Source organism: Ranitomeya imitator, chromosome 6, assembly GCF_032444005.1.
Source record: "Ranitomeya imitator isolate aRanImi1 chromosome 6, aRanImi1.pri, whole genome shotgun sequence".
Classification (NCBI taxonomy): Eukaryota; Metazoa; Chordata; class Amphibia; order Anura; family Dendrobatidae; genus Ranitomeya; species Ranitomeya imitator.
Window position 1 is genome coordinate 458,499,070 of NC_091287.1, and position 25,163 is coordinate 458,524,232.

The 25,163-nt window shown below is 43.8% G+C and overlaps 1 long non-coding RNA gene across 2 annotated transcripts in view; it reads left to right on the plus strand.

Annotated features, from left to right (window-relative positions):
• LOC138641464 (uncharacterized) overlaps window positions 1–19,501 on the plus strand; it is a 72,098-nt gene extending 52,597 nt beyond the window's left edge. For both annotated transcript variants that reach the window (XR_011313858.1, XR_011313857.1), the window contains one exon: window positions 19,464–19,501. This is a non-coding gene — a long non-coding RNA (uncharacterized lncRNA). The remainder of the gene's footprint in view (window positions 1–19,463) is intronic.
• Window positions 19,502–25,163: the final 5,662 nt, after the last annotated feature.

Here is a 25,163-nt window from a genome sequence, read left to right on the forward strand (position 1 = left end):
CTACCTCGCTCAGGCACCTTACACAGTACATGGAGGATGTGTCCCCCTGTGGTGTAGACTACAGAGGATGTGACCCCTGTGGTGTAGTATATAGAGGATGTGCCTCCTGTGGTACAGGATATAGAGGATGTGTCTCGTGTAGTGTTGAATATGGAGGATGTGTCCCATGTGGTGTGGTATATACAGGATCAGTCCCATGTGGTGTTATATATACAGGATGTGCCCCATATGGTGTAGTAGATAGAGTATATTTCCCGTGTGACATTATTTATACTGTATAGAGGATGTGTCCCATATGGTGTAGTATAGAGAATCTGTCCCATGTGGTGCAGTATATAGAGGATCTGTCCCATGTGATGCAGTATATTAGTATATGGAGGATGTGTCCTGTGTGGTGTTATACATAGAGGATGTGTCCCGTATGGTGTATTATATAGAGAATCAGCCCAGTGTGGTGTAGCATATAGCTGATGTGTCCCATGTGGTGTAGTATATAGAAGATGTGTCCCGTGTGGTGTAGCATATGGAGGATGTGTACCGTGTGGTTAACATATAGAGGATGTGTCCCGTTTGGTGTAGTATATAGAAGATGTGTCCCGTGTGGTGTAGCATATGGAGGATGTGTACCGTGTGGTTAACATATAGAGGATGTGTCCCGTTTGGTGTAGTATATAGAAGATGTGTCCCGTGTGGTGCAGCATATGGAGGATGTGTCCCGTGTGGTGTAGTATATAGATGTGTCTGTGTTATCCCGTGTGGTGTAGTATATGGAAGATGCGTCTCGTGTAGTGTATAGAGGATATGTCCCGTGTGGTGTAATACATGGAAGATGTGTCCCGTGTGGTGTAGTATATAGTGGATATGTCCCGTGTGGTGTAGTATATTAAAGATGTGTCCCATGTTATCCCGTGTGGTGTAGTATATGGAAGATGCGTCTCATGTAGTGTATAGAGGATATGTCCCGTGTGGTGTAATACATGGAAGATGTGTCCCGTGTGATGTAGTATATAGTGGATATGTCCCGTGTGGTGTAGTATATAAAAGATGTGTTCCGTGTTATCCCGTGTGGTGTAGTATATGGAAGATGCGTCTCGTGTAGTGTATAGAGGATATGTCCCGTGTGGTGTAATATATGGAAGATGTGTCCCGTGTAATGTAGTATATGAGGATGTGTCCTGTTTGGTGCAGTATATGGAGGATGTGTTCCGTGTGGTGTAGCATTTTTATTTTTACAGCTCTGCATTAAAAACTTATGTGAAGCAGCTTAGGGGTTCATGGTGCTCACCACACATCTAAGTAAGTTCCCTGCTGGGGTTTGGTTTCCAAAATGCTCTCCAAGCGCGACATGGTGTTTCTTCCCTTCAGAGCTCTGCTGTGTGCCCAAACAGTGGTTTTCCCCCACATATGGGGTATCAGCATACTCAGGAGAAATTGTACAACAAATTTTGTGGTCCATTTTTTCCGTTACCCTTGAAAAAATAAAAAAAATTGGGGTTCAAAATAAAATATTTGTGAAAAAAAGTTAAATGTTCATTTTTTCCTTCTACGTTACATTAATTCCTGTTAAGAAACTGAATCTTAATAAACTTCTGGAATTTGGTTTTGAACACCCTGAGGGGTGCAATTGTTAAAATGGTGTTATTTTGGGGTATTTTCTGTCATATAGGCCCCCTCAAAGTCACTTCAAATGTAATGTGGTCCCTAAAAATTAGTTTTGCAAATGTTGTTGGAAAAATGAGAAATTGCTGGTCAAACTTTAACCCTTATAACTTCCTAACAAAAAAAAGTATATTTCAAAAATTGTGCTGATGTAAAGTAGACATGTGGGAAATGTTATTTATTAACATTAACTCCGTAGTACATGCCTGCACAAGGCAATGTTGCCTTGTGCAGTCGTGTACTATGGAGGACAGAGAATGAACTTCAATCCAATATTGCAGCCAGCATGCAGCCAGCGGGTAAGGAAAGGGTGAATCAAACACCTGAAAACTCCGCCCCTATGGCTGAAGATTGTTCCCTCCAAATTCAGGTGACAGAGTCCCTTTAAGCCCGGAGTGTTTCTTTAGTTTGTCATTTATTCATTAAGTTAAATTGGTTATTTATTTTGTTAATAAACACTTCGTCTGATATTTTACAATCATATTAGTGCCTTTTGCAACAGAATTGGTGGCCTTTATTATTTCTTTATAACGGCATGTTGGGCCCAAGAATGATTTTTCTCTGGTGGGCTCAAAGTACTCCACTCCAACACTGTATGTACTTAATCCTTACAGCCCTGAGCCTGGTTTCACCTTCCTAATCAGGCCAAATTTTACAATTCTGACTAGAGTCACTTTATGAGGTAATAACTTTGGAACGCTTCAATGAATCCCAGTGACTCTGAGAATGCTTTTTCATGACACCTTGAATTTCATGTTATGAATTTTTTTGCTTCTGGTTGTGAAAATATTAGAATTTGTGAAAATTTTGTAATTTTACAAGCTTACGTTTTCCATATCCTTAACCCCTGGAGCTTTTTTTGTTTTTGTTTTTTCACTCCCCTTCTTTCCAGAGCCATAACTTTTTTATTTTTCCGTCAACATGGCTATATGAGGGCTTATTTTTTGTGGGACGAGTTGTACTTTTGAACGATACCATTGCTTTTACCATGTCGTGTAACAGAACACCGGAAAAAAATTCCCAGTGCGATGAAATTGCAAAAAAAGTGCAATCCCACACTTGTTTTTTGTTTGTTTTTTCTTAGGTTCACTCAATGATAAAACTGACCTGCCATTCTGATTCTCCCGGTCATTACGAGTTCATAGACACCAAACATGTCTAGGTTTTTTTTTATCTAAGTGTTGAAAAAAATCAAAAATTTGCTAACAAAAAAAAAAATACATTTGCGCAAATTTCCGATACGGTAGCGTCTCCGTTTTTCATGACATGGGGTTGGGTGAGGGCTTATTTTTTGTGTGCCAAGCAGATGTTTTTAATTATACCACTTTTGTGCAGTTGTTACCATTCTTTTGATCGCCCGTTATTGCATTTTAATGCAATGTTGCAGAGACCATAAAAACATAATTTTGGCGTTTTGATTTTTTTCTCGCTACGCCATTTAGCGATCAGGTTAATTTTTTTTTATTGATAGATTGGGCGATTCTTAACATGTCGATACCAAATAAGTGCAGGTTTGATTTTTTTAAAATCTTCGTTTGATTGGGGCGAAAGGGGGGTGACTTGAATTTTTATGTTTTTTTATATTTTAAAACACTTTTTTAAATTTTGTCATGCTTCAATAACTGATCTCTCACAGTCAAAAAAAATGTATATTTGGGGTAAATTAGACTAGACTCACAGAACCCAAAAAAAAAAAAAATCCCTACAGAAATATCAAAAAAATTATCCTTTATTATTATAAATATTAAAACCATAAATGTGCACTTGACAAAACCATCACCAATAGATGCAAGCGTACTACAGGAGAGTCCGGGTTAGTGCCAAGCCCTACGCTTTCTCAGTGCACCCTACCTGCCTGCGGAGGTTGGCACCCTATTTTCCTACACCGTGGCGCCCCCGCTCCTCGTCGGCTAGCCTTGCTATCCATATGGTACCCTAATAGGGTCGGGAGAGAAAGTCTCACATATGCAATATTTAAATATGGATAGCTTGAGAGGACATGGATGTGTCAGTAAAATATCTAACTAGAACTAGGGATCTCAACTGACTTGGTAGTCTGTGTCCCTTGCTCCTTATACATAAACTTATTAAGCCAGACAATATAACGGCAGGTAGAGATGCTTCAGAGAGACTCAAATACACACATGATCTTGGTCTAACTATACATGTATTACGGTCACCAGGTACTGTTGTGACAATAGGGAGAATGTATTTGCTGTGATGCCAAGCATATCCCATGCAACCATCTAGGAATCAAGCTGCAGCCTTAATTTAACAATAGATGCAAGATAGCCACATACTGTCCCGTCCTATGACAAAATAATTATTTGTTGCGACCACAGTGCTGACCAGATCACTAAACCACATTCTATCTCATGCAAAGATTAGTATACATGTCCCTTTTTTTACTCAACGCGTTTCTCGTCTTCTAATGAAAAGAGGTTCATCAGGAGTACATCCAGATAATAAAGGGTTACTTGGCTTTTACAAGATATCAGCATATCAGCATGGTAAATAGCTGCACCATCGGGCCGGTCCCCTTATCTTAGTAGCGCCTGCAGGCAAGTGCTAGATCCTGTGCATTATATGGGCTTCCAATTACCGCCGCACCAATAACACCTGAAGACTAGGGACGCTTACCCCATTTCCGGCGCTTCTATATCAATGGCCCTATAACCTGTATATCCAAGACGCACTAGCGTCATCACAAAGCGCGTCGCCGCCACACAAGGGCGACAATGCGCAAGCGCCGATCAGTCCAATATCGCGCATGCGCCCCTCGCTATACAAGATGCAAGCAGGCTCCATTCGCGCAACGCCGCCACAGATCAGGGCGACAATGCGCAGCTATTTACCATGCTGATATGCTGATATCTTGTAAAAGCTAAGTAACCCTTTATTATCTGGATGTACTCCTGATGAACCTCTTTTCATTAGAAGAGGAGAAACGCGTTGAGTAAAAAAAGGGACATGTTTACTAATCTTTGCATGAGATAGAATGTGGTTTAGGGACACAGACTACCAAGTCAGTTGAGATCCCTAGTTCTAGTTAGATATTTTACTGACACATCCATGTCCTCTCAAGCTATCCATATTTAAATATTGTATATGTGAGACTTTCTCTCCCGACCCTATTAGGGTACTATAGGGATAGCAGGGCTAGCCGACGAGGAGCGGGGGCGCCACGGCGTAGGTAAATAGGGTGCCAACCTCCGCAGGCAGGTAGGGTGCACTGAGAAAGCGTAGGGCTTGGCACTAACCCGGACTCTCCTGTAGTACGCTTGCATCTATTGGTGATGGTTTTGTCAAGTGCACATTTATGGTTTTAATATTTATAATAATAAAGGATAATTTTTATGATATTTCTGTAGGGATTTTTGGTTTTTTTTTTTCTGTGAGTCCATGCTTCAATAACCTCCATGGGAGACTAGAAGCTTCCACTACTCGATTGCCTCTGCTACATAGAGGTGATGCACAGATCACTTCTATGCAGCAGAATTACAGGCTTGCTATGAGTGCCGATCACATGGTGGCGCTCATAGCAATCTGCCATCAATAACCATAGAGGTCTCGATGGCAACGCACCTATGGGAGGTGGAGCCGCATATTCATCACTGTAATGTGCGGCACCACGTGACCGCTCATACAGGACAAGCAGCGACGCTGAAAGGATGTAAGCGCCGAGGGAGCTGGGTAAGTATTTTAATGCCAGCGGGGGGAGGGAGGCGCACAGGGGGTGGGAGGGGGCAGATTACCGGCAACTTTATGTTAAAAACAAAAATAAATAAAAAAAAAAAGATTATTCATTCCTTCTTTCCAGCAAACGCTGCTGGAGAGAAGAAATGAATGGGGGGGACAGCGCTTACAGTAGCGCTGTCTCCTGCACGGCACACGGACAACATCCGTGTGCGGTACGTGTTTTACACGGACCCATTGACTTTAATGGGTCCGTGTGATCTGTGCGCTCCCACGAACACTGACATGTCTCCGTGTTTTCCAAATGGACACACGGTCCGTGAAAACACGCTGACATGTGCAGAGACACATTGATTTTAATGTGTCTACATGAGTCAGTGTCTCTGGTACATGAGGAAACTGTCACCTCATGTACCGAAGCCACTGACGTGTGAAACTGGCCTAAGTAACTTATCTAGAGGTGTGGTTTGCACTTTGAACCCCCAGATGCTTCACAGAATTTTATATAACTTTGCGCTTTGAAAATGAAAAAAAAAAATTTCCGTGAAAATATTGCTTAATGGGACAAAAAGGGCCACACAATTTATTGTACAATTTGTTCTGCACACGCCAATACCCTATATGTGTTGGAAAAATTACTGTGTGGGTAGGGCTCAGAAGGGAAGGAGCGTCAATTGAATTCTGCAGTGCAATTTTGGATTGCGGATACCATGTCACATTTGAATGGCCCCTGATATGTAACAACAGCAGAGAAGCCAACAAGTGATCCCATTTTGAAAACTACACCTCTTGAGGAATTCATCTAATGGCGTAGCGAACATTTTTAACCCTCAGGCGATTCACAGAATTGCACACATTGGGCTGATTCAATGGAAAATTACCATTTTTTGAACTAAAATGTTACTTTGGACCATCAAATGTTAAGCAATTTCTTCAGAGTATGATAATACTTCAAGGAAGTCCTCCTGTCCAGCTCACAGGACCTCCACACATGCAGTCGCCTCACATGGATGCGCTGCACATAATCTGATCTACATATACAGCAATCAGCACTTGGTCACAGTGATAGTAATTAACTATAAAGAACATGCTCAGTAGTGTAGCTACCGGGGGGGCAGAGGGTGCGGGCACCCCGGGTCTGGTGCTCTGAGGGGGTCCACCCGGAGCTACACTACTGTAACTGCGCTACACATGCCCATAGTTACTTTCTGTGGCAGAGCAGGGAGAATCGATCTCCCTGCTCTGTCGCCGGCGGCTGTGCAGCCCCTGAGCAGGTGGGGGACCCGGTGCCAGCAGTGGGCCCCCCCGCCATCATCGGAAAATCAGCTGTACCAGCATTTAGCTGATACAGCTGATCGCAATGATGGGAGAAGTAGCGCTGCGCTCCTTCTCTCATCATTCCCGTCAAGTGTCGGTATCTGACGACGCCGACACTGACAGCGGGTGCGATGACGCCACTGCCTGGCGCCCACTGTCAGGAGATCAGCGGGAGCAGCGCAGGAACCAGGAAGAAGAGAGGTGAGTATTTATTTATTAATGGGTGCTGCTGCTTTAATACAGGGTCTGCATATGGGGACTTCCTTATTACAGGGTCTGCCTATGGAAGGGCTGCCTTATTACAGAGTCTGATTATAGGGGTGCTGCCTTATTACAGGGTCTGCCTATGGGGGGCTGCCTAATTACAGGGTCTGACTATGGGGGCTGCCTTATTACAGGGTCTGCCTATAGGGGTGCGGCCTTATTACAGGGTCTGCCTATAGGGGTGCTGCCTTATTACAGGGTCTGCCTATGGGGGGCTGCCTTATTACAGGATCTGACTGTGGGGGCTGCCTTATTACAGGGTCTGACCATGGGGGCTGCCTTATTACAGGGTCTGCCTATTAGGGTGCTGCCTCATTACAGGGTCTGACTATGGGGGCTGCTTTATTACAGGGTCTGACAGTGGGGGCTGCCTTATTACAGGGTCTGACTGTGGAGGCTGCCTTATTACAGGGTCTGACTGTGAGGGCTACCTTATTAAAGGGTCTGCCTATGGGGGACTGCCTTATTACAGGGTCTGACTATGGGGGTGCTGCCTTATTACAGGGTCTGACTGTGGGCGCTGCCTTATTACAGGGTCTTACTGTGGGGGCTGCCTTATTACAGGGTCTGACAATGGGGGTGCTGCCTTATTACAGGGTCTGCCTATAGGGTGCTGCCTTATTACAGGGTCTGCCTATTGGGGTGCTGCCTCATTACAGGGTCTGACTATGGGGGCTGCCTTATTACAGGGTCTGACTGTGGGGGTGCTGCCTTATTACAGGGTCTGACTGTGGAGGCTGCCTTATTACAGGGTCTGACTGTGGTGGCTGCCTTATTACAGGGTCTGACTGTGAGGGCTGCCTTATTACAGGGTCTGCCTATGGGGGGCTGCCTTATTACAGGGTCTGACTGTGGGGGCTGCCTTATTACAGGGTCTGACTGTGAGGGCTACCTTATTAACCCCTTCATGACCCAGCCTATTTTGACCTTAAAGACCTTGCCGTTTTTTGCAATTCTGACCAGTGTCCCTTTATGAGGTAATAACTCAGGAACTCTTCAACGGATCCTAGCGGTTCTGAGATTGTTTTTTCGTGACATATTGGGCTTCATGTTAGTGGTAAATTTAGGTCAATAAATTCTGCGTTTATTTGTGATAAAACGGAAATTTGGCGAAAATTTTGAAAATTTCGCAATTTTCACATTTTGAATTTTAATTCTGTTAAACCAGAGAGATATGTGACACAAAATAGTTAATAAATAACATTTCCCACATGTTTACTTTACATCAGCACAATTTTGGAAACAAAATTTTTTTTTGTTAGGAAGTTATAAGGGTTAAAATTTGACCAGCGATTTGTAATTTTTACAACGAAATTTACAAAACCATTTTTTTTAGGGACCACCTCACATTTGAAGTCAGTTTGAGGGGTCTATATGGCTGAAAATACCCAAAAGTGACACCATTCTAAAAACTGCACCCCTCAAGGTACTCAAAACCACATTCAAGAAGTTTATTAACCCTTCAGGTGCTTCACAGCAGCAGAAGCAACATGGAAGGAAAAAATGAACATTTAACTTTTTAGTCACAAAAATTATCTTTTAGCAACAATTTTTTTATTTTCCCAATGGTAAAAGGAGAAACTGAACCACGAAAGTTGTTGTGCAATTTGTCCTGAGTACGCTGATACCTCATATGTGGGGGTAAACCACTGTTTGGGCGCACGGCAGGGCTTGGAAGGGAAGGAGCGCCATTTGACTTTTTGAATCAAAAATTGGCTCCACTCTTTAGCGGACACCATGTCACGTTTGGAGAGCCCCCGTGTGCCTAAAAATTGGAGCTCCCCCACAAGTGACCCCATTTTGGAAACTAGACGCCCCAAGGAACTTATCTAGATGCATAGTGAGCACTTTGAACCCCCAGGTGCTTCACAAATTGATCCGTAAAAATGAAAAAGTACTTTTTTTTCACAAAAAAATTCTTTTAGCCTCAATTTTTTCATTTTCACATGGGCAACAGGATAAAATGGATCCTAAAATGTGTTGGGCAGTTTCTCCTGAGTACGCTGATACCTCATATGTGGGGGTAAACCACTGTTTGGGCACATGGTAAGGCTCGGAAGGGAAGGAGCGCCATTTGACTTTTTGAATGAAAAATTATTTCCATCGTTAGCGGACACCATGTCGCGTTTGGAGAGCTCCTGTGTGCCTAAACATTGGCGCTCCCCCACAAGTGACCCCATTTTGGAAACTAGACCCCCCAAGGAACTTATTTAGATGCCTAGTGAGCACTTTAAACCCTCAGGTGCTTCACAAATTGATCTGTAAAAATGAAAAAGTACTTTCTTTTCACAAAAAAATTCTTTTCGCCTCAATTTTTTCATTTTCACATGGGCAGTAGGATAAAATGGATCATAAAATTTGTTGGGCAATTTCTCCCGAGTACGCCGATACCTCATATGTGGGGGTAAACCACTGTTTGGGCACACGGCAGGGCTCGGAAGGGAAGGCGCGCCATTTGACTTTTTGAATGGAAAATTAGCTCCAATTGTTAGCGGACACCATGTCGCGTTTGGAGAGCCCCTGTGTGCCTATGCATTGGAGCTCCCCCACAAGTGACCCCATTTTGGAAACTAGACCCCCCAAGGAACTTATCTAGATGCATATTGAGCACTTTAAACCCCCAGGTGCTTCACAGAAGTTTATAACGCAGAGCCATGAAAATAAAAAATAATTTTTCTTTCCTCAAAAATGATTTTTTAGCCTGGAATTTCCTATTTTGCCAAGGATAATAGGAGAAATTGGACCCCAAATATTGTTGTCCAGTTTGTCCTGAGTACGCTGATACCCCATATGTGGGGGTAAACCACTGTTTGGGCGCACGGCAGGGCTCGGAAGGGATGGCACGCCATTTGGCTTTTTAAATGGAAAATTAGCTCCAATCATTAGCGGACACCATGTCACGTTTGGAGAGCCCCTGTGTGCCTAAACATTGGAGATCCCCCAGAAATGACCCCATTTTAGAAACTAGACCCCCAAAGGAACTAATCTAGATGTGTGGTGAGGACTTTGAACCCCCAAGTGCTTCACAGAAGTTTATAACGCAGAGCCATGAAAATAAAAAATAAAAATTATTTTCTCAAAAATGATCTTTTAGCCTGCAATTTTTTATTTTACAAAGGGTAACAGGAGAAATTTGACCCCAAAAGTTGTTGTCCAGTTTCTCCTGAGTACGCTGATACCCCATATGTGGGGGTAAACCACTGTTTGGGCACATGCCGGGGCTCAGAAGTGAAGTAGTGACATTTTGAAATGCAGACTTTGATGGAATGCTCTGTGGGCGTCACGTTGCGTTTGCAGAGCCCCTGATGTGGCTTAACAGTAGAAACCCCCCACAAATGACACCATTTTGGAAACTAGACCCCGAAAGGAACTTATCTAGATGTGTGGTGAGCACTTTGAACCCCCAAGTGCTTCATAGAAGTTTAGAATGCAGAGCCGTGAAAATAATAAATACGTTTTCTTTCCTCAAAAATAATAATTTAGCCCAGAATTTTTTAATTTTCCCAAGGGTAACAGGAGAAATTTGACCCCAATATTTGTTGTCCAGTTTCTCCTGAGTACGGTGATACCCCATATGTGGGGGTAAACTACTGTTTGGGCACATGCCGGGGCTCGGAATTGAAGTAGTAACGTTTTGAAATGCAGACTTTGATGGAATGCTCTGCGGGCGTCACGTTGCGTTTGCAGAGCCCCTGATGTGCCTAAACAGTAGAAACCCCCCACAAGTGACCCCATTTTGGAAACTAGACCCCCAAAGGAACTTATCTAGATGTGTGGTGAGCACTTTGAACCCCCAAGTGCTTCATAGAAGTTTATAATGCAGAGCCGTGAAAATAATAAATACGTTTTCTTTCCTCAAAAATAATTATTTAGCCCAGAATTTTTTATTTTACCAAGGGTTACAGGAGAAATTGGACCCCAAAAGTTGTTGTCCAGTTTCTCCTGAGTACGCTGATACCCCATGTGTGGGGGTAAACCACTGTTTGGGCACACGTCGGGGCTCAGAAGGGAAGTAGTGACTTTTGAAATGCAGACTTTGATGGAATGGTCTGCGGGCGTCACATTGCGTTTGCAGAGCCCCTGGTGTGCCTAAACAGTAGAAACCCCCCACAAGTGACCCCATTTTAGAAACTAGACCCCCCAAGGAACTTATCTAGATATGTGGTGAGCACTTTGAACCCCCAAGTGCTTCACAGACGTTTACAACGCAGAGCCGTGAAAATAAAAAATCATTTTTCTTTCCTCAAAAATGATGTTTTAGCAAGCATTTCTTTATTTTCACAAGGGTAACAGGAGAAATTGGACCCCAGTAATTGTTGCGCAGTTTGTCCTGAGTATGCTGGTACCCCATATGTGGGGGTAAACCACTGTTTGGGTGCACGTCGGGGCTCGGAAGTGAGGGAGCACCATTTGACTTTTTGAATACAAGATTGGCTGGAATTAATGGTGGCGCCATGTTGCGTTTGGAGACCCCCTGATTTGCCTAAACAGTGGAAACCCCTCAATTCTAACTCCAACACACCCCTAACCCTTATCCCAACTGTAGCCGTAACCCTAATCACAACCCTAACCCCAACACACCCGTAACCCCAACACACCCCTAACCCTAACCACAACCCTAATTCCAACCCAACCCTAGCCCTAAGGCTATGTGCCAACGTTGCGGATTCGTATGAGATTTTTCAGCACCATTTTTGAAAAATCCGCGGGTAAAAGGCACTGCGTTTTACCTGCGGATTTACCGCGGATTTCCAGTGTTTTTTGTCCGGATTTCACCTGCGGATTCCTATTGAGGAACAGGTGTAAAACGCTGCGGAATCCGCACAAAGAATTGACATGCTGCGGAAAATACAACGCAGCGTTCCCGCGCGGTATTTTCCGCACCATGGGCACAGCGGATTTGGCTTTCCATATGTTTACATGGTACTGTAAACCTGATGGAATACTGCTGCGGATCCGCAGCGGCCAATCCGCACCGTGTGCACATGGCCTAATTCTAAAGGTATGTGCACACTGCGGAAAACGCTGCGCATCCGCAGCAGTTTCCCATGAGTTTACAGATCAATGTAAACCTACGGGAAACAAAAATCGCTGTACACATGCTGCGGAAAAACTGCACGGAAACACAGCGGTTTACATTCCGCAGCATGTCACTTCTTTCTGCGGATTCCGCAGCGGTTTTACAACTGCTCAAATAGAAAATCGCTGTTGTAAAACCGCATTGAAATCCGCAGAGGAACAGAATATGTGTGCACATACCGAAACCCTAACCCTACCCCTAACCCTACCCCTAACCCTAATGCTACCCCTAACCCTACCCCTAACCCTAACCCTAGTTCTTACCCCAACCTTAGTGGGAAAAAAAATAAAATATTTTTTTTATTGTCCCTACCTATGGGGGTGACAAAGGGGGGGGGGGGGGGTCATTTACTTTTTTTTTTTTATTTTGATCACTGAGATATAACCTATCTCAGTGATCAAAATTCACTCTGGAACGAATCTGCCGGCCGGCAGATTCGGCGGGCGCACTGCACATGCGCCCGCCATTTTGGAAGATGGCGGCGCCCAGGAAAGAAGACGGACGGTCCCCGGGAGGCCAGGTAAGTATAAGGGGGGGGGGAGATCAGGGCACGGGGGGGTGTCGGAGCACGGGGGGGGTGGACCGGAACACGGGGGGGTGGATTGGAGCACGGAGTGGGGGATCGCTGTGCGGGCGGGTGGATCGCTGTGCGGGGGGGGAATCGCTGTGCGAGGGGGGGATCGCTGTGCGGGGGGGGGGATCGGAGTGCGGGGGGGTTTGATTGGAGCACGGGGGGTGTGATTGGAGCACGGGGGGAGCGGGCAGGAGGACGGGGGAGCGGAGCACAGGACCGAGGGGAGCAGACCGCAGATCGGGGGGCTGGGGGGGCGATCGGAGGAGTGGAGTGGGTGCACATTAGTGTGTCCAGCCATGGCCGATGATATTGCAGTATCGGCCATGGCTGGATTGTAATATTTCACCATTTTTTTAGGTGAAATATTACAAATCGCTCTGATTGGCAGTTTCACTTTCAACAGCCAATCAGAGCGATCGTAGCCACGGGGGGGTGAAGCCACCCCCCCTGGGCTAAACTACCACTCCCCCTGTCCCTGCAGATCGGGTGAAATGGGAGTTAACCCTTTCACCCGATCTGCAGGGACGCGATCTTTCCATGACGCATATGCTGCGTCATGGGTCGGAATGGCACCGACTTTCATGACGCAGCGTATGCGTCAAAGGTCGGGAAGGGGTTAAAGGGTCTGCCTATGGGGGACTGCCTTATTACAGGGTCTGACTATGGGGGTGCTGCCTTATTACAGGGTCTGACTGTGGGGGCTGCCTTATTACAGGGTCTGACTGTGGGGGCTGCCTTATTACAGGGTCTGACTATGGGGGTGCTGCCTTATTACAGGGTCTGCCTATAGGGTGCTGCCTTATTACAGGGTCTGCCTATTGGGGTGCTGCCTCATTACAGGGTCTGACTATGGGGGCTGCCTTATTACAGGGTCTGACTGTGGGGGTGCTGCCTCATTACAGGGTCTGACTGTGGAGGCTGCCTTATTACAGGGTCTGACTGTGGTGGCTGCCTTATTACAGGGTCTGACTGTGAGGGCTGCCTTATTACAGGGTCTGCCTATGGGGGGCTGCCTTATTACAGGGTCTGACTATGGGGGTGCTGCCTTATTACAGGGTCTGACTATGGGGGTGCTGCCTTATTACAGGGTCTGCCTATAGGGTGCTGCCTTATTACAGGGTCTGCCTATAGGGGGCTGCCTTATTACAGGGTCTGACTGTGGGGGCTGCCTTATTACAGGGTCTGACTATAGGGGTGCTGCCTCATTACAGGGTCTGACTATGGGGGCTGCCTCATTACAGGGTCTGACTATGGGGGGCTGCCTTATTACAGGGTCTGACTATGGGGTGCTGCCTTATTACAGGGTCTGACTATGGGGTGCTGCCTTATTACAGGGTCTGCCTATGGGGGTGCTGCCTTATTACAGGGGCTGCCTATGGGGGTGCTGCCTTATTACAGGGGCTGCCTTTTTACAGGGTCTGACTCTGGAGGTGCCGCCTTATTGCAAGGTCTGACTATGGGGGTGCTGCTTTATTACAGGGTCGGACTATGGGGGTGCTGCCTTATTACAGTGTCTGCCTATAGGGGTGCTGTCTTATTACAGGGTCTACCTATAGGGGTGCTGCCTTATTACAGGGTCTGCCTATATTGGGGTGCTACCTTATTACACTGACTGCCTATGGGGCCTGCGTATGCTATAGAGTCTACCTATGGGGAGTGCATTATACTATATTGTGGACTATTTGGTGCATTATGCTACTGTATATGGAGGCTATCTAGGGGGCCATCATACAGTATATAGATTACAGTGTGGGGGTCATTATACATTGTTGGAGCTATCAAACAGTTTGGGGGCTACTAAGGTGTCAGTATACTGTATATAGGGGAGCTGTATAGGGGAGACTCGGGACTTTATTAAATGTAAAGTGGGTACTTATTGTTATAGGGGAACTCAGGTTACTGTGGTTATCAAAGGGGCACACAGGGCATTATTACTTTCTAGGGGCAAAATATGGGCAGTTTTCTAGGGCACTTGAACCCGGCATTACTATATTATGGAGGGGTGCTTTAGAATTTAGAGGGCACAGAGAGCCACACAGCAGGTGCAGTAATAGGGTCACATACCGCCGCAGCGGCTCAGAATTGGAGTATCAGGTGCAGTAATAGGGTCACATACCGCAGCAGCAGCTCAGCATTGGGGTATCAGGTGCAGTAATACGGACACATAAGGCAGCAGCAGCTCAGTATTTGGGGTATCAGCAGGATGAGGAGTTTGTGCAGGTTGGGAATAGATGGTGATGGGGCTGGAATATGAGAAGTTAAATATGTCTTTGTTGTATTCTCTGCAGGTGAGTCGTTGCTGGAAGAAGTTGTCATGTTGGTCTGGGCCAGATGGAAAAGACGGGAAAAATAAATGATTCCATCAGAAAGGACGTCAGCAGTAAGCCATTATCTGTAACTGTGCTGTGATCTCTTATATGCTCTTTAGGTCTAGTATCTACCACTGACCATATGTCGGTAATATCCATATTGGTCTTTATATAGAGATTATCTTCAGTAACAGCACGGTCATCTGCTGAGGTTCTCCTCCAGTATTAGGGCGTGTCACCGAGTTGTAATCCAGGTTACCTGGCTACGGGCCCACTCAGAAGCTTCGCCCCCTGGACCAAAACCCTAGCTACGCCTCTGGACATGCTAAACTGAATACTGATTCCCCACGCAGCATCCACTACTCTACCACAGCGACGGTAGTCGGCGTTTACAGACGCACTACATTTAGTTTTGCCACATTTAGGGTATGTGCCCACGCTGCAGATTTTCCTGCGGATTTTTCCGCAGCGGATTTTGAAAATCTGCAGTGCAAAACCACTGCGGTTTTCACTGCGGAATTTCTTGCGGTTTCTTCTGCGGGTTTTCACCAGCACTTTCCTATTGGTGCTGGTTGAAACCTGCTGCGGAATCCGCACAAACAATTGACATGCTGCGGAAAATAATCCACAGCATTTCCACGCGGCTTTTTCCGCAGCATGTGCACAGCGGTTTTTTTTTTCTATTAGGTTTACATGGTACTGTAAACTTTGGGAAAACTGCTGCGGATCCGCAGCAAAATCCGCAGCGTGTGCACACAGCCTTAATCTTGCCTCCTTAAATAGTATTCAGGCATTTTCCTCTTATCATCCTTCCAGCTTATTTGTAGCACACTGTCTTATCCTTCTGAACCAGCAAGATACTCTGATGAAGGTACAATGTGAGACCGAAAACGTTCAGTTATTTCTTCTGTTTTTGTCTGGATGCAAAATAAATGAAAATTTCCTCATCTTTCATCAGTTTGAGTGCCAAATTTATTTTTGCTTAGATTATGGGTTGGATACCCTACTTGAGCACCATCCACAAGTCATTTTTTGTTGAGTGCCTTGTTGCTCTCTACGTTTCTGACAATACTTCATACAGCTCTGGCAAAAATTAAGAGACCACCACATCAAAACCCTGTCATGGGCAGCCCAATTTCCAGACATGAACCCAATTGAAAACCTCTGGAATGTAATCAAGAGGATGATGGATAGTCACAAGCCATCATCAAAGAAGAACTGCTTAAATTTTTGCACCAGAAGCAGTGTGAAAGACTGGAGTAAGGCATGCCAAGACGTATGAAAGCTGTGAATAAAAATCATGGTTATTCCATAAAATATTGATTTCTGAACTCATCTTGAGTTAAAACATTAGTATTGTTGTTTCTAAATGATTATGAACTTGTTTTCTTTGCATTATTCGAGGTCTGAAAGCCCTGTTTTTTTTTTCAATTTTGACCATTAAAAAATACAAAACTTATTGCTTGGAAATTCGGAGAGTCAGAAGTGTATAGAATAAAAGAACAATTTACATTTTACTCAAAAATATACCTATAAAGAGAAAAATCAGACAAACTGAACATTTTGCAGTGGTCTCTTAATTTTTGCCAGAGCTGTATGCAGTTGAAAAATACTTTTTAGGCACAGTGCAAAGCTCAGAAAGGAAGGAGTGCCATATTGTAGTGCACATTTTGCTGGAATTTTTTGAGGATGCCATGTCACATTGGCAGAGCCCCTGAGGTGCAGAACAGCTGAAACGCCCCCGTAAATGAACTCATTTTACATAGTACACTTCTCAATGAATTCATCTAGTGATGCAGTGATCATATTGACACCACATGTGTGTCACAGAATTTTATACCATTGGGAGGCTACTAAGTACTAACCAAGCAGGGCACCCAAACTTCTACATTGGCCCATTTTCCTTTTTGGAATTTTTAAAATGTAAATAATTACTATATATTTATTTTTTTGGCCTAAAATACAAAAGGAAATGTGACATTTTTAACTTTAGGCGTTTTCGAGATCATTTTAACTTCAAATGGCTGCTGAGTCTGCTGACCAATGTGGAGGCTGCATTTTAAGTGTGAGGCTGCATATAAGTGCATAGTTAAACACAATATCATAGTTCAGTGTTTTCCTTACTAGCTTTCCATTATTTTTTTTCTGTTGTTACCGGAACTGTTTGTTCTCATTTGGTATTTGCTCCATGGACAATGCTACCAGGTGCCCATCTTGTGAGATGTATGCATGCCTTGAACAGATGTTTGATGGTGAATATATCAGCGCTCGCTGTTAGTGAGTCACATGTTTGGAAGCCCAGGTAATGGATCTAAATGTGTAGCTTGCAACACTCAAGAGCATTATAGTCCTGAAGAGGAGTTTAGAGCTCACTGAGCATACTCTGGATGAAGCCAGTGATATAGAGGAGGGTGGAGGCGGGGCAGATCAGGACCCAGAAGTAGGTACCTGGGTAGCAGATAGAAGAAGGTGTAGGGGTAAAAGTGTTAGTGAGCCTGTTTGGCTGATATTACGAATAAAGCCCAGGACTGGGATCACTACAGCAGGATGTTGCTCCTAGCAACCAGGAAAATGGCTGCTGTAGAAAGGAGGGAAATAGGAGTACAGAAAAGGCCAGACAGATATTGGTGGTAGAGGTCTTTATAGTGTCATCTGTCACCGAGACCGTGAATGCCGAACAGTGTGTGGTCTGCCGGATGCTCGGGTTTGGCATCTTGCGGATCGGATAAACAGATTGCTGGGTGGGGCTAGGGAAAACCCAGAGGACATGGTACATATCGGTACCAATAACAAGGTTAGAGGGAGGTGAGAGGTCCTTAAAAATTATTTCAGGGAACTAGGAGAGAAGCTGAAGGCCAGGACCTCAAAGGTGGTGTTTCCAGAAATACTACTGGTGCCACAAACATCACTAGAAAGACAGCTGGAGCTTAGGGAGATAAATACATTGCTTAGAAATTGGTACAGCATGGAAGGGTTTGGGTCCATGGAAAATTGGGCCTACTTCTCTGTTGGCAACAGGCTCTACGGTAGAGAAAGGCTGCACCTCAATGGGAAGGGGAAAAATGGTCAGATGGATGGAGGAGTTTTTAGACCAGGATCTGGGGTAGTGAAGGTAGTTGTGCTAAAAAAAGGATAGAGTAGACAGAGAGAGACAATAGGTGTTAATGATGATTTAGGGGGGTTGGGACAGGCAAGGAACATAGAAAGGTGATGAGGATTAATAAATATACTAAAAGTATTAAATGTCTGCTGGCAAATGCAGGAAGCCTTAAGGTACCGTCACACTTAGCGACGCTGCAGCGATACCGACAACGATCCGGATCGCTGCAGCGTCGCTGTTTGGTCGCTGGAGAGCTGTCACACAGACAGCTCTCCAGCGACCAACGATCCCGAGGTCCCCGGTAACCAGGGTAAACATCGGGTAACTAAGCGCAGGGCCGCGCTTAGTAACCCGATGTTTACCCTGGTTACCAGCGTAAAAAAACAAACAGTACATACTTACATTCAGCTGTCTGTCCCTTGCCGTCTGGTTCCTGCACTGACTGCTGGCCGTAAAGTGAAAGTGAAAGCACAGCACAGAGGTGAGTCACACAGCGGTGACTCACCGCTGTGGCTGTGCTCTGCTTTCACTTTACGGCCAGCAGTCAGTGCAGGAACCAGACGGCAAGGGACAGACAGCTGAATGTAAGTATGTACTGTTTGTTTTTTTACGCTGGTAACCAGGGAAAACATCGGGTTACTAAGCGCGGCCCTGCGCTTAGTTACCCGATGTTTACCCTGGTTACCAGTGAAGACATCGCTGAATCGGTGTCACACACGCCGATTCAGCGATGTCTACGGGGAGTCCAGCGACAAAATAAAGTTCTGGACTTTCTTCCCCGACCAGCGATCTCCCAGCAGGGGCCTGATCGCTGCTGCCTGTCACACTGGACGATATCGCTAGCGAGGACGCTGCAACGTCACGGATCACTAGCGATATCGTCTAGTGTGACAGTACCTTATCAAACAAAATGAATCAATTGGAGACCCTTATGTCAGTCACAGAATTCAATATGCTGGGCATTATGGAAACCTGGCTGAACAAAAGCCATGACTGGGTGACAAACGTAAGGGGTTACAATATATTTAGAAAGGACAGGGAAAACAGAAAAGGTGGAATGTGTGTATTTTTGTTAATCCATCTTAAGACCTGTGCTCAATGATGACATTGGGGGAGCTGCGACAATGTAAAGTCAGTATGGGTAAATGTAGATGGGGATGGCAATAATGGAAAGCTGCTAATTGGAGTTTGCTACAAACCTCCTAATATAGCTGTACATGTAGAGGAGGAAATGCTGCAATAAATTAAAAAGGCAGTAAATTATAATATGGTCCTTATTATTGGGGATTTTAACTATCTAGACATTCAATGGGTCATTGAATCTTCTGGTTGTGCTAAAAGCTCCAAGTTCTTATCTGTAGTTCAGGATAATTACCTCTCTCAGCTGGTAGATGGACTGACCAGGGGAGATATTCTGCTGGATCTGGTTCTGTAAAATGACCAGATATAATTTCATATCTACAGGTCGGGGAGCATTTGGGATGCAGCGACCATAATATGGTAAGTTTCAATGTAATTTTTCAATCAAACATTCACAAGGGAAATGCAAAAACCTGGAACTTTAGAAAAGCTGATCTCAACAAATTAAGGGAAGAGTTTAATCATGTAGCCTGGGACCATCTCATTGTAGCTGGAGTTACTGAAAATAAATGGGGCATGTTTAGGGATATACTACTAGAATCCTCTAGAAAACTTATACCCTCTGACAATAAAATGTCCAGGAATAAAAATAAAACATTATGGATGAATAAGACAGTACAGTGTTGAACCAGACCAAAAACAAAGGGCATTCAAAAATTTGAAGGCTAAGAATATAGGCATAGCATTTCAGGAGTATAAAGATCTCAATAAGAAACGTAAAAAAGAAATCAAGCTAGCAAAATTATCTACAGAGAAACAAATCGCCAGTAAATAAATACATCAATACCAAAAAGAAAAAAACGGATAGTATCAGCCCCTTAAAAGATGATATTAACAAGATAAATTATAGAGGACAAAGGAAAGGCTGAGATATTAAACATGCACTTTTTATCATGTTCACCAATGATCTGTTTGTGCCAGTGATCATTCAACAAGACAAAAATCAAAGTTCACCACCTGATAAAACTAGTTTAAAACAAGAAGAAGTACGCCTGCGGTTGAGCAAATTAAACATTAACAAATCCCCCGGCCCAGATGAGTTTCATTCACAGATACTGAGAGAATTTAGCTCAGTAATTGACAGACCGTTGTATCTCATATTCTTAGACTCTCTTGTAACAGGGTTGGAGCCACAGGATTGGAGGATGGCCCATGTGGTACCTATATTTAAGAAAGGTAAGAAGGTAGATCCAGGTAACTACCGTCTGACATCAGTAATGTGCAAAGTTTTTGAGGGCATCATAAGAGATGACCTGCAGAAATATATTGCAGAGAATAATGTAATAAATGACAACCAGCATGGATTCATGAAAGGTAGGTTGTGTATAACTGACATGTTGGGTTTCTATGAGGAGGTTCGTGCTAATCTGGATGTTGGTAATGCAGCTGATGTGATTTATCTGGGCTTTGCAAAGACATTTGATACTGTACCACATAACAGTCCAAGGCTGCCGTCACACTATCAGTATTTGGTCAGCATTTTACATCAGTATTTGTAAGCCAAAACCAGGAGTGGGTGATAAATTCAGAAGTGGTGCATATGTTTCTATTATACTTTTCCTCTGATTGTTCCACTCCTGGTTTTGGTTTTGAAATACTGATGTAAAATACTGACCAAATACTGCTAGTGTGACGGCAGCCTTATACTGAAGCAAGGACTGAGGGAAACTATATACCGATGGGTAAGGAATTGGCTAAATTACAGGAAATAAAGAGCTGTCATAAATAACAAGTTCTATAAATAGGATATAGTCAGCAGTGGGGACTGCAGGGATCTGTGCTAGGACCTATTATTTTTATCCGCTTTATTAATGAACTGGTAGATAGGAATGAGAGTAAAGTGTCAGTCTTTGCTGATGACACCAAACTATGTAGGATATTAAAATCTGACCTCGACAATACAATATTGCAAAATGATCTGGATAAGATGTCTGCATGAGCAAACACTAGGCAAATTAGGTTTAATGTAGATAAATGTAGAGTAATGCACCTAGGACGGAGTAATCCTATTGCTGCATATACATTAACTGGGAGTATACTCAGGACTATAGAACAGGAGAAGGACATGGGCATTCTGGTTACAAGTAAGCTAAGCAGCCGTACTCAATGTCAAGCAGCAGCCGCAAAAGCAAACCAGATTTTAGGGTGTATAAAAAGAGAGATAAAATCCAGCGATCCCAATGTAATGTTACCCTTTTGTAAATCACTGTGAGGCCACATCTAGAATATGGGATCCAGTTTTGGGCTCCACATTTAAAAAAGGATATTCAGAAGTTAGAGTCAGTCCAAAGGTGGGCAACTAGACTATTACAATAGATAGAAGGTCTCTCATATGATGAGAGCTTGGAAAAGTTGGGCTTGTTTAGCTTAGAAAAAAGACGCCTCAGAGGGGATCTCATTTGCATGTATAAATACATGTGTGGTCAGTACAAAGGACTGGCACATGTTTATTCCTTCCAAAGACCAAACTTAGGACCAGGGGGGCACTTATTACGCTTGGAAAAAAAGGCAATTCTGGCAGCTAAATAGGAAAGGGTTTTTTACAGTTAGAGCAATCAGAATGTGGAATGCCGACCACAATACCAAACACTGTAACACTATAACAGCTTTTTAAAAAAGGGCTGGATGATTTCCTCAATACATATAACATTGTGGGTTATAGTTAATACAGTGACAAAATGTGCAATTGGTGGAGAAAGGGTGAACCTTTTTTGAAGTCTTTTTTAACCTATGTAACTCGCTTAACTGTTCACAATAACAGTAATTTTAACCAGGGGTACCCAAACTTTTACATGCCACTGTACATTTTTACCAAAATTTTGTTTTAGCCTCAGATTTTACATTGTCACACAGGAAAATGGGTAAAAAACGGCACCAAAATTTGTCCCACAATTTTTGTTGAAAGTGGCAATAACCCATATGTGGCTGTACAGTACTGCTTAGCCACACTGCGAGACTCAGAATGGGAGGAGCGTATTTGACTCTTGGAGAACAAATTATATAGTAGAATAGTTTGTGGAATCCATATACAGAACCCCTAAGTGCCGGAAGAGCATAATCCCCTCTCAAGTGATTTTGAAAATTATACCCCTTTGGGAATTTATCTACCGGTGTAGTGACAATTTTGACTCTATGGGTGTTTTCAAGAGCAGCAAGCAGCAGTGGATGTTGCAGAGTTAAAATTGCAAATCTGCCATTGTAGTGCCCAGTAAATTGTAGAGCCCAGCTTGTAATTCTGGATACATGCACCTATAAATTAGGCAAGCTCTCATAGCTACAGAAATGCCAAATGTGGATCCTAACTATAGTTTGGACACACTGTGTGGGGGCTGAGAAGGGAGGGGGGCATTTGGGAGCGCAGAATTCGCAGTATTTTTTTTTGAGGGGTGAGGAGCCATTTTGCTTTCCCAGAGCCCTTGTGCTACCAGTAACGTGAAAGCCCTCTATATTTCCGTTAACAGATGATGGACCTGAGTGGAGACTTGAATTTTTTGTAAATTCAGTTGAAGCTTTTATTGGGAACATTTTCTATAACATATGGGATCACATTTATCCAATGCTCTACGCTGAGCACTTACATCGGGGTTTCCATCTATATCTTCGAGTGACGTGATTCAGATGAAACCCCTGAGGGTTCCATTCATTATAATGAGGCAGCTGAGTAACTCTGGATGCCGTCTGGCCTCTTTTCACGGTGTCCTTTTCAGAGCTGCAGAAAACTGTAACGGACCGCGTTTTTATGCACGCCTAAAAAGACCGACACCGCCGGATCATAGGCCAGTTAGCGTCCACAGTGTCTCAATCTGCCTGAATACAGATGTAATGGTGGAAACTCAAATACCCCTTCAGCATCAACCTACTCACTGTGGTCACCACATGTCTTCTACTTGCGTCAGTTAAGATTGCTGAATTGTTGCCTGTTGCAGCACTGCTACAAGTTTCTTTCCATTTGGCTTAAGGGTGTGTGGCCTGTCTCTGCTGGAATTTAACCCTGCTGTGTCCTGCAGAGATTAGGTTACCTAAACTATCCAGTGTTGGCAGGTCCTATATTAAGCAGCTGCACCCACTATTCTCAGCCCGAACGTTGGTTCCTAGTCAGTTCGCTCTGCTAGTGTCCAGTTTGTGTTTGTGTGTTTGTTTCTCCTTTGGTTGTCTTTGCTTCTATAACCGTCCTGTCTGACCTTTCCGCTCCTGACCCTAGCTACGTTTCCTGATCCGGGGCGGCCTGCCACGACCTCGGACCGTCTGACCTCATCTCTGTCTTCGTCTTCCTTTACCCTGGCACTCGTGCCTCTGACCCCTTGGTCAGCTGCTGCTGAGACTACCCTGGAGTGGTACCTGATGGCAAAGCCTATCCTCACCATCATAGGCTCTAACGAACACCCTGTAGTCACTTAGTTACGCTCTGGCCTGGCCAGTAGGTCCACACCCACCAGCATCACATTAAACCATCAAGATAACAATAGTGAATCTCCCACCAGGTGTTCCATCTGAAGCACGTATTTCAGAGATTTACACAGAAACCCCCGTGTAAGTGCACAGTGCAGAGCACAGGATAAATGTGAGCAGAGCCTTACTGAGATCTTTGTGACGCAGAATTAACAAAACCAGCAGCAAGTGAAGAATTGGTTTTATTTAATTTTTTTATGCCGTTCCTCGCGCAGTATAAGAGGTTAGATGACTTTATTAATGGGGTCAGTGCAAGTACAGCGATACCAGATTTATATCAAAACTCTTTTATAGAAAAAATAATTATTTTTGGATTGCTCTATTCTCAGAGCTATAACTTTTTTATTTTTCTGCTGACGGAGCTGTATGGTGGCTTGTTTTTGCAGGACAAGATGACGTTTTCAGCGGTACCATTTTTTTTACATTTAACTTTTGATCGCGTATTTGGAGAGTTGACACATCTTAACAAGTTCTCTTCAGTGGCATAACTCTTTCCCATTATCTCTCTGCACATGCAATTACTCATTATTTGCAGCAGTTAAAATACAATTTACTATTTAGACAATGCAGATTATAACGAGTGTCTAAATATAATGATTGGATCGTAACAAATGTGAATTAATAGTTTGGCAAATAAACGCATTTTGGATGAGGCAGGCTACACAGGTCCCTACATTTATTACTTCTCATTATTACAATAGTTTTTGCTGCGTACAAAACATCTTCCAAAAGGAGCAAATGCACGTGCAAGTTTACCTTTGTCATGTGCGAGGAGTAGGTAACCCATTCTCTGTGCTTTCCACAATAAACCCATTCATAGGCTTGTTAGGCACCTGTCTTCTCAATCCCAATCCCCATAGGATACAATACAAATTAAGAAAAAATACAGAAAACAGGTGTGCAAACATTGCAGCAGAACATCTGCTCTGTGCATTATTTATTTATTTATTTATTTTTACTGTAAAACTAACAATTATATACATTCGGGTTTAAAAATAGTGAGATCTATTAAGTTACCCCGTGGGAGGAAGAGGCAATATATTACAGCCTTGCGAAACTATGTCTGGAATTTAAAGAAGAAGCCTCATCCTCCCCAGTCAGAGAATACAGGTGCCTGCTCCCCCCAACTCACCCATTACCCAAATCACTGCGACTCACAAGGGGAGCAATATGCAAAAAGAAATGTAAACTTTAATTATAGACAGACAAATATATGAACAGATTAGGTATATAAATGGATTAATATAAACCAATCAATGACTCCCATTTTAGTTGACTAAAGGATCATTTAGGGGCAATTCAGACTTCAGTGGTGTTTCTCATTCAAGTATTGTTCAAAATACTAGCAGTCCAATATGACTAACCAGATGAATCACTGGTTTTGGTATAAATTATATTATCACATGTCAAACAATTTACCAGTTGGTGCAGTAGATTCTAAGAAAACTAACAGACTCCACATTCATGATCGGCATGTTTTTGAGTCTGTGTATTAGAATAATTAATTGAAAGGGGGCGCTCAGAATAATAGCAGTGTTGAGATCAATTACCGAGGTCAATAATTCTGAGAAGAAA